Below are 17,880 nucleotides of genomic sequence, written 5' to 3'. Positions count from 1 at the left end.
CCATATGTGGTCTTTTGTCCTATGTCTGAATGGGGTATACATTTTTTCTTAATCAATTATATGAAACAGTAATTTAAAATTAACCTGAATTAAAATGAGCAGAAATGAAAAGCCTCGTCATAAGGACATATTTTATAAAAGTTCTGACTTTGTAGAAATGTACATTAAAGTCAAAATATCGGCATCAGCCAATTTTAATATAGGAATATTGGCTTACGGTGTTGACCAATAATTTTCTTATAAGTGCATCCCTACTATGTAACACTCAAATGTGATGGGAGGTATAGCAATGACATGTAAGTGTTGTATATGTTCTGGTTGTGTTATTTATGGATACATTTCTCAAAAAACTCTAAACAAACTTATTTTACAGCACCAACTAAGAGTCAATTTCATCTGGGAGGGGAAAAACAGGTGAGACATAGTTTGATGTTACATACATGTATACTGCTCAAAGCCAAAGCACCATCAGTATATCTACTACTGTAATTGTATAAAATGAATTATTATATTTTTAGATTTATTCTACACCTTTTGCAGGCTTCTGAGGCCTACTTACTTTACAGTAATATACAGTAAATGCATTCATCATTTAAACTTTCAGCCCCACAGGATAATTATAAATTAATGAGAAAGGGGACATCATTTAAAAAAAAAAGGAATAGATTTTGTAACAGTGATATATTTTTCCCCCAGTAAGCCGCCACCATGAGTACGGACGCGGAGATGGCCCAGTATGGCGCGGCCGCCATTTACCTTCGTAAACCTGAGAGGGAGAGGATTGAGGCCCAGGCTGCACCATTTGATTCTAAGAATGCCTGCTATGTGCCTGATGTCAAGGAGTTGTACCTCAAGGGTCTGGTTGTTAAGAGGGATGGCGGGAAGTGTGATGTGAAAGTCCTTATCACTGAGGAGGTAAGAGGATACTTAGCACGGAATGAAAAAACAATTTGGTGGACTTGTTTCTGTACATCTATATTTTGCAGCCACAGTTACTGACACATTTAAGCTGTTTAAAAACATACAAAAACGATGAAATATGATTGAAATTCACTTGAAAAATGTATACATTGTTCAATTAGAGTAGGCTTCATGCATGTAATTGACATAATTTTTCAGGTTAAAACCTTCAAAGAAGAGGAAGTCTTGCAGATGAACCCTCCTAAATATGATTAAATTGAGGACATGGCCATGATGACCTACCTCAGTGAAGCTACTGTCCTGTATAACCTCAAAGAGCGTTATGCCGCATGGATGATCTACGTAAGAAAACTACACATGTAGACATGAGCCACCTTAAGGAAGCAAATGACACCCTCAGAAAATGTATACTTGAACTCTGATAGCAATATTTCCCTTTACTCTCTGCTCATATGCAGACCTACTCTGGGCTCTTCTGTGCCACGGTGAACCCCTACAAGTGGCTCCCTGTGTATGACATGGATGTGGTCAACGCCTACAGAGGGAAGAAGCGCATGGAGGCTCCACCCCACATCTTCTCCGTCTCTGACAACGCCTATCAGTTCATGTTGACTGGTATGGACTCTACTGATGGATGGCTGAATTCAAATATAGATGGATGGATTCTTAGTTGCTACCTGTATCAATTCTGATACATTTATTTGTCAATTGACTTTCAGATAAGGAGAACCAGTCAGTCCTAATCACGTAAGTTTAAGACTTTAACTGAGTGTATATTTTATGTATATACTATATATATATATATACTTATATGTATATAAATATGAAAAAGGTTGTGATTAATGACTTAAGAAGCTTGACAATACTTTTTTTTGTTCATGCACACTAAATTCTATTTTTATCATCTAATAAACTAGTGGAGAATCCGGTGCTGGAAAGACTGTAAACACCAAACGTGTCATCCAGTACTTTGCCACAATTGCTGTTTCTGGAGGGAAGAAGGAAGTAATACCCGGCAAAATGCAGGTATGACCTTATATACGCCATATAAAGTGCATGCCATCAATTGTTGACCCATGATTGTTTTCAGCCCCCAAAAAAAGTATTTTCAAGGTACAGTTCAAGGGCATATGTTTAATTTTACATGAAAACTGTAAATATATCCTCCCATTTTTTATTAAGAAAATTATAGTCACTGGCTGCATCATCATTTATAAAAAAAATCTGTCCCCCCACATTTTAAAACAAACATAATCCATTCGTATACGGTAGTTAAAATATAGTTTATATCTTCAAAATATGTTGTCATTCTTGACAGCAGTACTGTCGTAGTTTTACATACAGCATATCATTAACTAGAGAGAGTACATTTTCTGGGGAAATTGTAGGGTGTGCTTGCTTGCGTCGGTTGCAGATGGCTCCGTCCCCTTAAGTTTTTCCCATCTAGAGATGTTTTCAAGCATTCAGCGAGTTTAAATACATTATTTAATGTGACACTTCTTACTGTACATGCAAGTCTTGATTTGCTTGTGCTGCTAGTACACCACGACACCATACGATACATCTATGCACGTTGTATCCATGCGTCGTTGCTAACGTGTGCTGACGTTGTGACGTAGGCTAGCACTGAGTTCCCTTCGTTGACACAAGGCACTTTTTGCCACAAAAATGTAATTCAAACCTAAAGCGTGCAACGGAACGTAAATCCCAATAGAAGCAACGCAATCGTGACCAAGACATTTTGACACAAACGTTGTCTATGTAGTCCAAATATTTAGGGATCCTTAGGGGGGCAAAAATAATAATTATGAATAATATATATGTGAGAGAACACTGTTATAGTATGTTACTTATATAGCAATTTAAGAGGTTAAGGATTTGTGACATTTGCACTTTAAGTGGGAAGTAGGCTACTGTGTTAACTCTGAGCAAACATATTAAATTAAAGGTGTTCAATGATAATATAGAAACAGGGTTAGACCTAGTCTAGGGGAAGCGTTCCAGGAGTGAATAATTAAAGATGAAGTGACAAGAGAATTATTTTGGAATATTGGTGATAAGTCTAAATGACCAACTGGTTCGTCTCCCTTCAGGGTTCCCTTGAGGATCAGATCATTGCAGCTAACCCTCTACTGGAGTCCTACGGTAATGCCAAGACAGTGAGGAATGACAACTCATCCCGCTTTGTAAGTTTGGAGGGAAAATATTTATTTTCACATTTTACATTAACCTAGAAATCAATAGGACAGTTGAAAAAGCCCTCTCTATGCACTCTTTCAGGGTAAATTCATTAGGATTCACTTCCACATGAATGGAAAACTGGCAAGTGCTGATATTGAGACCTGTAAGTTGGTTTGGATTATTTCCCAGTTGATCCTTTAAATACATGTTGGTGTCCATTCACTTGAGATTCAAATTGTTCTCATTTTTCTCTATCATTTCAACCATGTCTCTCAAAGACCTGCTGGAGAAGTCCAGAGTGAGTTTCCAGCTGCCTGATGAGAGAGGCTACCACATCTTCTACCAGATGATGACCAACCACAAACCTGAGCTTGTTGGTGAGGCACTGCAGGGATTCTGAATGGCATTAACTACTTTGTCCACTCATTGAGGGTTCTGCCTTTTACATAAAATGTACACATGCCTTGGGTGATAATCATTTAAGTTTTGTCTCCACAGAAATGTCGCTTATCACCACCAACCCCTACGACTACCCCATGATCAGCCAGGGTCAGATCACTGTGGCCAGTATTGATGACACAGTCGAGCTTGATGCCACAGATGTAAGTCACTAAAAGGGTTCAACTTGAAAATCATGATGTATTGGTGGTTCATTGTAAACTTTCTTTCCCCATCCAGGATGCTATTGACGTCTTGGGCTTCACCGCTGAAGAGAAGATGAGCATCTACAAGTTTACCGGTGCCGTCATGCACCACGGCAACATGCACTTCAAGCAGAAGCAGCGTGAGGAGCAGGCTGAGCCAGATGGCACAGATGGTAAGCCAAATTATTTGTATCAATGTTCTAAAGAGCATTCATAGAATTATCTTCCTGTGATAAACATTGCACTCTGATGCTCATTGTTCCTTTCTCTCCACAGTGGCTGATAAAATCGGTTACCTTCTGGGTCTGAACTCAGCTGAAATGCTGAAAGCCCTGTGCTACCCCAGAGTGAAGGTCGGCAATGAGTATGTGACCAAGGGTCAGACAGTGCCTCAGGTAAGGCTTTAAAAAGCATCAGAGCTATTTTTTAACTGCTGTTCGAAATAAAGCTTGATTGTATTATTAATTTTAGCAGTGTTTATCAATTATTACAGGTAAAAAAATATTCATAAATTGTAATCAATGTTTAAGTGGAACCAACATTCTTACACAGGTAACCAATTCAGTGAGTGCTCTGGCCAAGTCCATCTATGAGAGGATGTTCTTGTGGATGGTCGTCCGCATCAACCAGATGTTGGACACCAAGCAGCCAAGGAACTTCTACATCGGTGTGCTTGACATTGCTGGTTTTGAGATCTTTGATGTGAGTTTGAGATCATTATGGCAATAATTGAACAATTATTAGAAATACATTCAAAAGTGGTTTATTTTGTGTGTCATTAAACTATACAGATAGTATCTACTCTATTTCAAAGATTTGATTTATAGGAATAAAAATTGTGCAGATAAAATAAAAAATACATACGGTATGGTGGGATTGCTCAATAAAGTTCTGCCAAACTTTGTAAATCTACAGTACAACAGCATGGAGCAGCTGTGCATCAACTTCACCAATGAGAAACTGCAACAGTTTTTCAACCACACCATGTTCGTCCTGGAGCAAGAGGAGTACAAGAAGGAGGGCATTGTCTGGGCTTTCATTGACTTTGGCATGGACTTGGCTGCCTGCATTGAGCTTATTGAGAAGGTGAGGTGTCTGTGGATGTTTCATACATGGCAAGGATACAAGGTTATTCATACATGTATATACAGTATATATAAACTGACATGTTCTTATCATATCACAATGCTTGTTATATGTCTTATTCAATTATGCCGTTTCAGCTCACTCTTATACACAGTATATTTGACTGATCAAAGTATATTTCTACACAGCCAATGGGCATTTTCTCCATCCTTGAAGAGGAGTGCATGTTCCCCAAGGCTTCAGATTCTTCCTTCAAGAACAAGCTGTATGACCAGCATCTTGGAAAGAACATAGCATTTGAGAAGCCTAAACCAGCAAAGGGCAAGGCCGAGGCCCACTTCTCCCTGGTCCACTATGCTGGTACAGTGGACTACAATGTCACAGGCTGGCTGGACAAGAACAAGGATCCCCTGAACGACTCTGTGCTTCTGCTGTATGGAAAGTCCTCAACCAAACTGTTGGCCACGCTCTATGTTGCTGCTCCACCTGAGGGTTAGTATGGTTGAATTAGATTACAAACACAGGTTTATACATTGAACATATTAACATGATTTGTTAATGAATTAACAGTATCGTTCAAGCAACAAGACATTTAATTTATAATGCTGTCTAATTCCTGCCACTCCTTTAACAGATACCACAAAGAAAGGAGGCAAGAAGAAGGGAGGTTCCATGCAGACTGTGTCCTCTCAGTTTAGAGTGAGTGAGGTTTCTTTTTTATATGATTTGGGATAGTTTAATGCTGTGATTGTACTTTAATATTAGTGAGCATTTTAGCTTTATTATGAATAATATCTGAGTGTAACAATGCTTCATAACAACCTGACAGGAGAACTTGGGAAAGCTGATGACCAACTTGAGGAGCACCCACCCTCATTTTGTGCGTTGTCTGATCCCCAATGAGTCAAAGACTCCAGGTAAAATATTGTTTTACATATTATTTTTCTTAAGTCATTATTACTTTAAACATAAAGTGATTAAACATGTATTTGATTATTCTTTCTACAATTAAAATCCACAAAGTAAAATGCTGACCCTAAATGGTTACATCCAGGTCTGATGGAGAACTTCCTGGTTATCCACCAGCTGAGGTGTAATGGTGTGCTGGAGGGTATTAGGATCTGCACAAAGGGCTTCCCCAGCAGAATCATCTATGCTGACTTCAAGCAGAGGTAATAATAAACATACATTTGCGATGTAGTTTCTGTAAATAAGCAGACATGTTGAGAAATACATTTTCTATCTTTACAGATACAAGGTATTGAATGCCAGTGTCATCCCCGAAGGCCAGTTCATGGATAACAAGAAGGCTTCTGAGAAGCTGCTTGGGTCAATTGATGTGAACCATGATGAGTACAAGTTTGGACACACCAAGGTAAATTTTGATGATGGGATACTGGCAACTCATGTTTGTGACTTACAGAGGTTATTCAATATCTCATTTAACTGGTAGACATTCAAAATGGAATCGAGAGCAATCCAACAATCTTACTGTAATAATACTTGTGAGAAATACACAGTTTTTTAAATCCTCAGCAAGTCATTTCATTGGCAGTTATTTGATCCGAACATCATACATAACCTTTGTTATCTACTTAGATAGCAATATGTTAACACCAGAAGTGTTTATGTTGTTTATTTAAGTTTTGTATTATACCTGTGTCTCAGGTGTTCTTCAAAGCTGGTCTTCTTGGTGTCCTTGAGGAGATGAGAGATGAGAAGCTTGCTACTCTGGTAACCATGACACAAGCTCTTGCCCGTGGATACCTGATGAGAAAGGAGTATACCAAGATGACGGAGAGGAGGTGAGATGGAGATGATAAAATGAAAAATATGGATTCAAGATATATTTTGTCCTACGTTGAAGCTATTGTTAGAATAATGATGTAAACTTGTAATTTTGAAAAGATGGCTAACTTGGGCTTGATGGAATGATAGACTCTACATGTAGTAATGGGTTAAGGTTAGGGTAATGACTTCACATTGCATAATTTGTATCAAGCAAAAAAATTACTGTGTCTATCTCTTATTATCAGAGAGTCTGTCTACACCATCCAGTACAACATCCGCTCATTCATGAATGTGAAACACTGGCCATGGATGAAGGTCTACTACAAGATCAAGCCTCTTCTGCAAAGTGCTGAGACAGAGAAGGAGCTGGCCAACATGAAAGAGGACTATGAGAAATGTAAAGTTGCTCTTGTAAAGGCTGAAGCTCGCAAGAAGGAGCTGGAGGAGAAGATGGTGTCCCTCCTGCAGGAGAAGAATGACTTGGCTCTCCAAGTTGCATCTGTGAGTGAGGCACACACACACACACACGCACACGCACACTAAATTAAAGACAAATTAACCTCTGTTATTCTCAGGAAGCAGAAGGTCTGAATGACGCTGAGGAGAGATGTGAGGGTCTGATCAAGAGCAAGATCCAGCTGGAGGCCAAACTCAAAGAGACAACAGAAAGACTGGAGGATGAAGAGGAGATTAATGCTGAGCTGACAGCCAAGAAGAGGAAGCTGGAGGATGAGTGCTCTGAACTGAAGAAGGACATTGATGATCTGGAGCTTACCCTGGCCAAAGTGGAGAAGGAGAAGCATGCCACAGAGAACAAGGTATCAACATCTCACAAATATCCAAGCAGTAGCTTGTTCAAAAACACAAAACAATAGTTTTAACTTAGACTAACTTTGTCTTGTCCAGGTTAAAAACCTGACTGAAGAGATGGCATCTCAAGATGAGAGTGTTGCCAAGCTGACAAAGGAGAAGAAAGCCCTGCAAGAGGCCCACCAGCAGACACTGGATGACCTGCAGGCAGAGGAGGACAAAGTCAACACTCTGACCAAGGCCAAGACCAAGCTGGAACAGCAAGTTGATGATGTGAGTAAAGTTATGTTTTCGTGCACATTTGGGGGTTTTATCCAACTTTGCCTCTATGGGTATTTAATTAAATATCATATAATAAATTGGTTTTAGGGATTCAGAAAGACAACTGACTAATATTATGTGTTCTGAATAAATAGCTGTTAACATCAAAGCTTAAGTATGATAAATGTGTGTTGTCCTCCAGCTTGAAGGTTCTCTGGAGCAAGAGAAGAAGCTCCGTATGGACCTTGAGAGAGGCAAGAGAAAGCTGGAGGGAGACCTGAAACTGGCCCAGGAGTCCATCATGGACCTGGAAAACGACAAGCAGCAGTCCGATGAAAAGATCAAGAAGTAAGTGTTCTGATACACTATACAGTATAGATATAGATATATGTAATAAACACTTTTTAAGTAAGTATTGTATAATTATTAGAGACATTATTGACATTATATTGATTTCATTTACTCCTGCAATTATTAGAATTGAATTTCCACTTCAACATAATAATTTTGATGTCAAATGTTCAACCCCGTCGGGGTTCATGCATTAGGTCATGCATTTCACATTTATTACATAGTACCGGTACTCTCCTTGGAGTAATGCAATAATAAAGACCTGAAACTGAGATTTGTGTCTAATTATGCTAATCAGATTATTCAATTGAATATCTTAATCATTAAGGACAACAAGGCTTTTGTTTTGAAATACTTAACAGAAAAATTATGGATGTGCTTTACAATTTAATCTCCACTCAATGACACAAAACCCAAGCCTGACATGGATTAATGTGTGCACTAAAGGAAGGACTTTGAGACCAGCCAGCTCCTCAGCAAGATTGAGGATGAGCAGTCTCTGGGTGCCCAGCTGCAGAAGAAGATCAAGGAGCTCCAGGTACGGTGTAGTTAATAAACCCCAGACAAGTAATAATTCCTGGTTTGGCTGGATGCTATTATAATAGCTTGTGTTTAAAATCCACCATGTCTATTAAGTCTATTTCCTCTCGAATGTGGGCCAGAATTTTGAGACTTTGACGCTAAATATTTTATATCTACTGTAGGCTCGTATTGAGGAGCTGGAAGAGGAGATTGAGGCTGAGCGTGCTGCCAGGGCCAAGGTGGAGAAGCAGAGGGCCGATCTGTCCAGGGAACTTGAGGAGATCAGTGAGAGGCTGGAGGAGGCTGGAGGCGCCACAGCTGCTCAGATTGAGATGAGCAAGAAGCGAGAGGCTGAGTTCCAGAAGCTGAGACGTGACCTGGAGGAGTCCACCCTGCAGCATGAGTCCACAGCCTCAGCCCTGAGGAAGAAGCAGGCTGACAGTGTGGCAGAGCTGGGAGAGCAGATCGACAACCTGCAGCGCGTCAAACAGAAGCTGGAGAAAGAGAAGAGTGAATACAAAATGGAGATTGATGACCTTTCCTCCAACATGGAGGCAGTAGCTAAGGCTAAGGTCAGTGATACAAATAAACCAAAACAGAAAGATAGAATTAAGGTAAAAATGTAACCAAGAAAGCAAAGGATGGGTTATAGAGTGGGTTACAGAGGTTTGTGGAAAGCCGTTTTATGTTCACCTTTTACTGATTCTAAATTCCCTCTTAAATGCACGTTTTGTAATTTTATAAAAATGTTATACTATTTGTTGTTATAATATTTACAAAATGTTAACAATTTAAGGATTTCACAACTTCAATTTGGCACATTGTGTTACATTTAACAGTATAAAGAAACAACCCTAGAGTATCTATGTGATTGAAACATGATGTTTGTTCCACAGGGAAATCTGGAGAAGATATGCCGTACCCTTGAGGACCAGCTCAGTGAGATCAAGACCAAGAACGATGAGAATGTGCGCCAGGTCAATGACATCAGTGGACAGAGAGCCAGACTCCTTACTGAGAACGGTAAAAAAAAAATATGCAACATATTTGATCAGTTCAAAGGCCTACATGCAGAAATATGTTCCATAAGGGGTATATTGAAAATAACCAAAACAAGTATAATAAAGAAACAGACCTAAGGAAGAGCTTCCTTAATTCCCCACAGGGGAGTTTGGTACTAAGTTGTTGGGACACTCTTAAGAAAACTCAGCTTTCGTTAAATCCCCACAGGTGAGTTTGGTCGCCAGCTGGAGGAGAAGGAAGCCCTGGTGTCCCAGTTGACCAGAGGCAAGCAGGCCTACACCCAGCAGATTGAGGAGCTCAAGAGGCATGTTGAGGAGGAGGTCAAGGTAAAACAACTAAAGAATCCCTATGTTGACCAACTATGACAGTTTTACAGTACAGTGGTTTGCGAATACTATTTTTTGGTCGCTTACTACATCACCCACATCTCCTATTATTTTTCCTCTCAGGCAAAGAATGCCCTTGCCCATGGTGTCCAATCTGCCCGCCACGACTGTGATCTGCTGAGGGAGCAGTTTGAGGAGGAGCAGGAGGCCAAGGCAGAGCTGCAACGTGGCATGTCCAAGGCTAACTCTGAGGTGGCTCAGTGGAGGACCAAGTATGAAACTGATGCCATCCAGAGGACAGAGGAGCTGGAGGAGGCCAAGTAAGTCCAAAACATTTAATAGTCTTCTTAAAGCTAGCAATATAGAACATTGATAGTTAAAGATAAAGTTACTGTCAACCACTCCAAGTTTGCTCTCAGGACAGAACACCATTGCGATCATTTTTGTGTCAACAGGAAGAAGCTGGCTCAGCGTCTCCAGGAAGCTGAGGAGACCATTGAGGCCACCAACTCCAAGTGTGCCTCTCTGGAGAAGACCAAGCAGAGGCTGCAGGGAGAGGTGGAAGACCTCATGATTGATGTTGAGAGAGCCAATGCCCTGGCTGCCAACCTGGATAAGAAGCAGAGGAACTTTGACAAGGTGAAAAATATAGTGCCAGTTCTAGGTTTTGATGTAACCAAAATCAGCAATTGGAGCTTAAGAACTATTGTTTTGCTCATGCCCTGCTTTTGTGCTTTGAACCTAACACATTGTTTACATGTTGACATTAATTGTTAAAGGCTGCTTTGGTGTGTGCTTCCTCCTAGGTTCTTGCAGAGTGGAAGCAGAAGTTTGAGGAGGGCCAGGCTGAGCTGGAGGGAGCTCAGAAGGAGGCTCGTTCTCTCAGCACAGAGCTCTTCAAGATGAAGAACTCTTATGAGGAGGCTCTTGACCAGCTGGAGACTCTGAAGAGAGAAAACAAGAACTTGCAACGTGAGATAAATGTAGTGTGTGGTGCTTTTGTATTATTGAAAAGAGAGAGAATTATAATTATTTCACCATCTCATTATACTGTGGATTAGTTGATTTACAGAACCATCAACTGGGGGAAAACAGTTTCCTGTTGACCTCGTGTTGGATCCAGCAGACTAAGCTTGCTAATTGAACAAGCTTCTGTTTCAAATCACAGAGGAGATCTCTGACCTGACCGAGCAGATTGGAGAGACTGGCAAGAGCATCCATGAGCTGGAGAAGGCCAGGAAGACAGTGGAGACAGAGAAGTCTGAGATCCAGACGGCTCTGGAGGAGGCTGAGGTACAAACTATCCACAATTTCTAGAATTAAGTGGAAATGATAAACATCATTACCACAACTAACAATTACATTTTCAAAAACTTTCATTTATTCAGGGAACTCTGGAGCACGAGGAATCCAAGATTCTGCGTGTGCAGCTGGAGCTGAACCAGATCAAGGGTGAGGTGGACAGAAAGCTGGCAGAGAAGGATGAGGAGATGGAGCAGATCAAGAGGAACAGCCAGAGGGTGGCTGACTCCATGCAGAGCACCCTGGACTCTGAGGTCCGCAGCAGGAATGATGCTCTGAGAATAAAGAAGAAGATGGAGGGAGACCTGAATGAGATGGAGATCCAGCTGAGCCATGCTAACCGCCAGGCTGCTGAGTCCCAGAAGCAGCTGAGGAATGTTCAGGCACAGCTCAAGGTACTGTGATCTATTTTTCAGTTCAATAACATATTATATATTCATTGATATAACATTGATATATTCTCTTACTTACATAACTGAAATAAACACCAATGCTAAGCTCCTACACTGCATTTATCCTAACCACTTTGTTTGTTCTCTAGGATGCCCAGTTGCACCTGGATGATGCCCTCAGGGCCGCAGAGGACATGAAGGAACAGGCTGCCATGGTGGAACGTAGAAACGGTCTGATGGTGGCTGAGATTGAGGAGCTGAGAGTGGGTCTGGAGCAGACAGAGAGAGGCCGCAAAGTGGCTGAGCAGGAGCTGGTGGACGCCAGCGAGAGAGTGGGACTGCTGCATTCCCAGGTGTGGACAAGAGCCACACATATAGACACAAAGTTAAATAACTTTCACAGCAAGGGCTTAATTTTTCCTATATCCATGTGTACTCTCTTCCAGAACACCAGCCTGTTGAACACCAAGAAGAAGCTTGAGACTGACCTGGTTCAGGTGCAGGGAGAGGTGGACGACATTGTCCAGGAGGCCAGAAATGCTGAGGACAAGGCCAAGAAGGCCATCACTGATGTGAGTCTGGCTAACTAAGTATCACAGTACAGTCACTATCAGTCACTACTTTACTTACACCATCATCAAGGCCATATCAAAGAAATATGGAACCACCATACAGCTACCATACAGTAGACTACCCCTATGGTAGCATACCTTCCACCCTGTATCCATGTCCTAGTGCTTCATAACTTATGTGTCCACAATTCTAGTGTCGACCCCCACTGATCCATATAAGTAGAATGCAGAAACTTGTTAGATGGTTCTGATTTATACGCTGCAGTTCTCACAAGGTTTTATAACAATTTGATGGGTCATACCACTCGTACACGGTCTAGATGATATAATGCTGTACTGTGAAATTATTTTTGTTCATGTAACCTGGTACAATATACTATGTGTACATACAGTTCCTCAGTTCAACCAAGCGGTATTCTGTTGTTGCAGGCTGCCATGATGGCAGAAGAGCTGAAGAAGGAGCAGGACACCAGCTCTCACCTTGAGAGGATGAAGAAGAATCTTGAAGTGACAGTCAAGGACCTGCAGCACCGTCTGGATGAGGCAGAGAACCTAGCCATGAAGGGTGGCAAGAAGCAGCTCCAGAAACTGGAGTCCAGGGTGAGTTTGCAAAAGTAAAAATAATCCCTGTTGCCTTGAGAAAGGTAAAATATGTTTACGCCCTTTTTTTCTGGTATAATGCTGTTAATAAGGACGTTTTTGCATGGGAGTGATGGATTCACCATGAGCTCATAATCTCCACTCAGGTGCGTGAGCTGGAGACTGAGGTTGAGGCTGAACAGAGGAGAGGTGTAGATGCAGTCAAGGGAGTCCGCAAGTATGAGCGCAGAGTCAAGGAGCTGACATACCAGGTAACAACATACTCATTACACCCTTTATAAAATCATCAGCATTTGTGTGAACAATTAATTACTTTTTTACTTCAGACTGAGGAGGATAAGAAGAATGTAAACAGACTTCAGGACCTGGTGGATAAGCTGCAGCTTAAAGTGAAGGCTTACAAGAGACAGGCTGAGGAGGCGGTAAGTCTAATAACTTATTTGACCCTTGCTTATGCAAAATAAAGCTTTCCTAACTTTCGGTGTATATATCTATGGCTTTACCAATGGTATTTTTCTTGTCTTAATGATCACTGCAGCAAGTACATTTACAACGTTTTTAAGAAATATTTTTTTTATGAATTGATCCCAGGAGGAGCAGTCCAACTCCCACATGTCCAAGTTCAGGAAGGTTCAGCATGAGCTGGAGGAGGCTGAGGAGCGTGCTGACATCGCTGAGTCTCAGGTCAACAAGCTCAGAACCAAGAGTCGTGATTCTGGAAAGGTAAAAACCTGCTGATGTCACATCAAGGGTTCAGACAAGAAGAAAATGCATTACAATGTTTTGTTACACCATTTGTCAAATATGAAAATTAAATACAATAACTGTTTTCTTTTTTACAATCAGGCAAAAGAAGCGGAATAGACCCTAACCTGAACAAGACACTGTGCCAAAACATTGCTATGTATCATAAAATATGGTTTACATTGTGATATTTTGAGGGGTTTTGAAAATAAAATGAACAATCTACAAAACAACATGGCTTGTTGATTTGTTTTAGGAGGTGGAAATGTTGTCTAAGGTTGCACAACTGTGTACATAGAAATGAGTTTACACAGGTCGAAAAAGCACATAAAAAATGTCTGCAGACAAATTAAGTTTGAAAACACATGGCCTTTGTAGCCTTTGAAAAAATTATTCCATCATACTGAATATAGTATTTATAAGAAAGTGAGTTTGTTAGAGCTACTGTGGCCTGTTTATAGGTGCTATAGCTGATAGATAAGTCTAAAGATGTTTGTTTCAGTAAAATATGTGGGTCCTTTAGTGACTGCAAGGGATACAAAATATACAGATGCAATAATTCAACTTCATCATATAGATGAAGAATAATCCAGGCTATTTTACCTAACTAGTACAGTATCTGTGGTATGTACAGTATTAAGACTGTTAACTTAACAGTCTTGCTAGTTCTAGTTAAACAGACATAATGTGCATTCTCTTCCACATTTCCTTATTTTTTATGAAATATGATTTAGCTAAATTTAAAATAGTCATTTAGCCACTATGGCTATTCAACCCATGAGTCATGTGGGTATCTAGATAGCTAATGTTACTATGCAAGTAATATTGCAACTTTTACTTTTTACTGTACTGTAGTGCTTTGTGTGCAAGAAAGGCCCATTGCAAATAAAATGTATTGGTAACACTTTATAATAAGTCAACACTTTTTGGCATTTACTAAGTGTTAACTAATAGTTAGTTAATTCTTTATAAAACATTTTGAAACATTAACAATACATTATTAAATAGTTAATAATCTTATTATTAAACACTATGTTGATCATTAATAAACACTGTTAAATATTATATATGTTATTCATAATACAATTCATAAGGTGTTTGATAACTGCATTATCATACTTTATAGACAGCTTGTTAATATAGTTGCAAACCAGTAGTTTAAAAGGTCTTAGTGGTACATGAGCTGCTATAGAAAGCATTAGCAAATGGTGAACAAACCATTTACATTACCTTTACAAAGCATGAGTAAATAACTAACAACATATTTACTTATGTCTTTAATTAATCTACGCCAAGTCGAATACATTATGTACACCAATACTTAGCAGATATCTTAACAACTATTTTATAAAGACTTACTAATGATGCAACTTCTGATTAGTAATGCAAGTTATAAAGCATTTACTAACTGTTAGTTAAGGCTGTTGCGTGACCTAATCTAAAGTGTGAACTATCTATGCCTTATTAAACATTTAAGTTATTTAAGTTATAAGTTATTTAATAAGGTATTCTTGTCCATTCTCGAACCTCACATTCACAAAGGCTGAACATACGTTTCTCAAAAGGAAACAGACACAACACAATGTGATACACAAAATTACTATTTTATTGAAGTAATGACAGGCATGTGTCTTACTAACTACTTAACTCTAACGCTACTAGTACTAGCCGAGCGTGACAGCGGTCGATACGTTAAAACCTCAGTTTGATATTTCCCGGCATGACCGAACGGTCGAGGTTAGTAAGTTGTTTATTATATGGCATTTTTTAGCTCTTTTCATTTAAAACATGTCGTTTTGTTCAGCTCTACTCAAGTCTTATCACGGTGTGTTTCAGGTGTTAGCACCTAGCAACCAATCTGAAATATGAGCAACCAAACCTAGCAATCTGCCTACCGCTTGTCGTTTATCTCTCTGTGTTCACACTTTTCTGCTCTTTTAGAAAGTTAAGAATTTCCTCGTCGCTGTTGATGTCTTCATTGTCATCTGGTTAGTAAAACTCTTCGATCTCGCTCATTTTGAAGATGACATCAGCGGAGGGCAATAAGAATACGTATCAGACCGCAGATGAGTATGCGGTCTCATCCATAGATGAGGTCAATACGCGCATAGATATATATAAAGACTTAATACGCGGCTGGCATGACTACCCATTAGCCAATCAGAACGCTCGTACTGTTGTTGCAATTGAACCAATATGCTGTTCTTTTTGGTTCAGAAGACGTTCTCAAAAGAGTTGTTGATATGTTGCCTTGGAGATGTAGTGACGTCACCAGTACAAGTGCAGCTGATTGCTCTGACAAAATGGCGTCTGCTCCAGATTCGCCGTGTTTGATTTGGGATCTTCCCACGTATTGTTGTAGTATATAAGAAACCTGCAAATGTTTAGCTACTCCTGGACAGGTCAGCAAACGCCTTTGAAAGCAGAGATTTGTTAAAACGTTTGTTAGGGTTTACAAACAAATCGTTTTAACAAATTGAGGCGACAAAGCGTTTGCTGACCTTTTGCAGTTTATTACAGCCATTTTTGGAAAATAAAATACAGCTTTGGGTAACCAACTTTTATACCAATTCTACTGTATTGCTTCTTATGGAAATAAAATACTATTTTATTACCCAGGTAAATAAATTAACAGCTATTTCTTCTAAAAAAAACAAAACACAACATCTATAGGCCTATAGTCTTTCTATAAATGCTTAATAAGGCATAGGTAGTTCACACTTTAGATTAGGTCACGCAAAAGCCTTAACTAACAGTAAATGCTTTATAACTTGCATTACTAATCAGAAGTTGCATCATTAGTAAGTCTTTATAAAATAGTTGTTAAGATATCTGCAAAGCATAGTGTATATCCTGTATTCGACTTGGCATAGGCTACATTAATTATAGACAATACACAGTAAATATGTTGTTAGTTATTTACTCATGCTTTATAAAGGTAATGTAAATGGTTTGGTCACCATTTGCTAATGCTTTCTATATCAGCTCATGTACCATTAACACCTTTTAAACTACTGGTTTGCAACTATATTAACAAGCTGTCTATAAAGTATGATAATGCAGTTATCAAACACCTTATGAATTGTATTATGAATACAATACATAATTTTTAACAGTGTTTATTAATGATCAACATAGTGTTTAATAATAAGCTTATTAACTATTTAATAATGTATTGTTAATGTTTCAAAATGTTTTATAAAGGATTAACTAACTATTAGTTAACACTTTGTAAATGCCAAAAAGCGTTGACTTATTATAAAGTGTTACCAATGTATTACTATTATTATAACTAAATAACAATTGACAATCAAAACCATCCAAAATATATTGTCATTGCATTTACATTTAAAATTATATTCAAATTCTACATTTATAACATCACTTTTCAGATGGTGTGAAAATAGATTCCCCCTCACAAACCTGTCTTCATATCTATTTTTTATACACATTTCTAAGTCTTGCCATGAGCAGTTAACAGCTGCTTCTCAGCAATCAACGTTATTACACAAGCACGAACCTCATTACAGTTAAGTACAGACTACTTTTTTACTGACATTGATACTGCTCAAATGCCACTACTAAATGACATAATTGAATTACCAGTGAGCTATTTGGCCTGGAATATCTGGCCTGAGATGAGCCAATATCCGCTTTGGCCTTTCATGTATAACTTTCAAAGTGAAGCCAAGGTGGCCGTGCTTTACTGGAGTTCTGCCATTGCATGTGACACATCTCAAATTAGACTATAACTCAGGGTTGATGTTTTCTTATAAGCTCACGTTACAACAGTAAATTCTGATGAATGTATGAGAGACTAACGAGAACTTAACAATCCAATACCTCTAGTTGTAAAGTTTCTCTTAGTTTAGTGTTGTTTAACCCTGTTTTGGTGTGAAATGTATCTTTGGCTTTCTCTTTACCATCCATTTAATTTGAGGAAGTATGGTCTTAAGATATATTTTTTTAATTATGTTGTCAAACATATCAGTTTGAGTAGGTCAACATTTATTACAATAATTACATATGAAATTATAAGCCAATTATAATTAGTTGTGCAGTAGCGATTGTCAGATGGTTAGTATTTTAAAAGCTCATCCTTAATATTTGGCGGCATGACGAGACCCTCAAAATGTCCACTGCTGAAACCCTGTCAGGTGGCAGCCAGGGTAAATGTGAACCATGTAATCATGGCATCTTGAAAATGGTGTGCCTAAGTAATAGCCAACTTTATAGCCAAGATAGATGTCAACAAGACTGAGGCATATTTAACAAGGCTATTCTAGCAGTGTAACATGTGTCACCTAAAATGTCTTGTTGTGATGAGACATATTTCAAACTAATGGAAAAACGA

The 17,880-nt window shown here is 39.1% G+C and overlaps 1 long non-coding RNA gene and 1 pseudogene across 1 annotated transcript in view; one reads left to right on the top strand and one right to left on the bottom strand.

Moving 5' to 3' along the window:
• The first annotated feature begins 373 nt into the window (after positions 1 to 373).
• LOC134036234 (myosin heavy chain, fast skeletal muscle-like) lies at positions 374 to 13,759 on the top strand (annotated as a pseudogene).
• Positions 11,990 to 17,880, bottom strand: part of LOC134036238 (uncharacterized) — an 18,662-nt gene continuing 12,771 nt past the window's right edge. The window contains exon 3 of the long non-coding RNA XR_009932395.1: positions 11,990 to 12,030. This is a non-coding gene — a long non-coding RNA (uncharacterized LOC134036238). The remainder of the gene's footprint in view (positions 12,031 to 17,880) is intronic.

The sequence above is a fragment of the Osmerus eperlanus genome, chromosome 16 (genome assembly GCF_963692335.1).
Source record: "Osmerus eperlanus chromosome 16, fOsmEpe2.1, whole genome shotgun sequence".
Classification (NCBI taxonomy): Eukaryota; Metazoa; Chordata; class Actinopteri; order Osmeriformes; family Osmeridae; genus Osmerus; species Osmerus eperlanus.
Note: the sequence above shows the minus strand (reverse complement) of the source record. Positions and strands in the feature narration are given on the sequence as shown.